The following is a 353-nucleotide window of genomic DNA, read 5'->3' as shown; positions in this document are numbered from 1 at the left end:
ACAGGGCGTCTTACAAGCTCCGAGACACGAGCCTGGGACAGATGAAGACATTTCCCGGGCGTCTGCTGCAGGCCCCCGCCCCGTCTGCAAAGTATCGGGGGCTCTGGGGGGGCGCTGGCCTGGCTGTGAATTGTCCAGCTCCGACACTGTGGGTTCTGAGACTCGGAAAGTGGGGGGGGGGGGGGAAACTGTGCCTCCGCCAAGAATAGAGCCTCGAGGGAAGGATAAATTGAAGGTTAACTTTAATAAATGGAGAATGAACAGAGGCACAAAGTCGTGCGTTTCCGTAGTGTAGCGGTTATCACGTTCGCCTAACACGCGAAAGGTCCCCGGTTCGAAACCGGGCGGAAACA

General features: G+C 57.5%; 1 non-coding gene across 1 annotated transcript; it reads left to right on the top strand.

The window, feature by feature from the left end:
* The first annotated feature begins 280 nt into the window (after positions 1–280).
* Positions 281–353, top strand: TRNAV-AAC (transfer RNA valine (anticodon AAC)). Its single transcript has one exon. It is a non-coding gene; the product is annotated as a tRNA-Val (tRNA).

Source organism: Leptonychotes weddellii, chromosome 8 (genome assembly GCF_054177405.1).
Source record: "Leptonychotes weddellii isolate Sample4059 chromosome 8, ASM5417740v2, whole genome shotgun sequence".
Taxonomy (NCBI): domain Eukaryota; kingdom Metazoa; phylum Chordata; class Mammalia; order Carnivora; family Phocidae; genus Leptonychotes; species Leptonychotes weddellii.
This window is presented reverse-complemented; position numbering and strand designations above follow the sequence as displayed.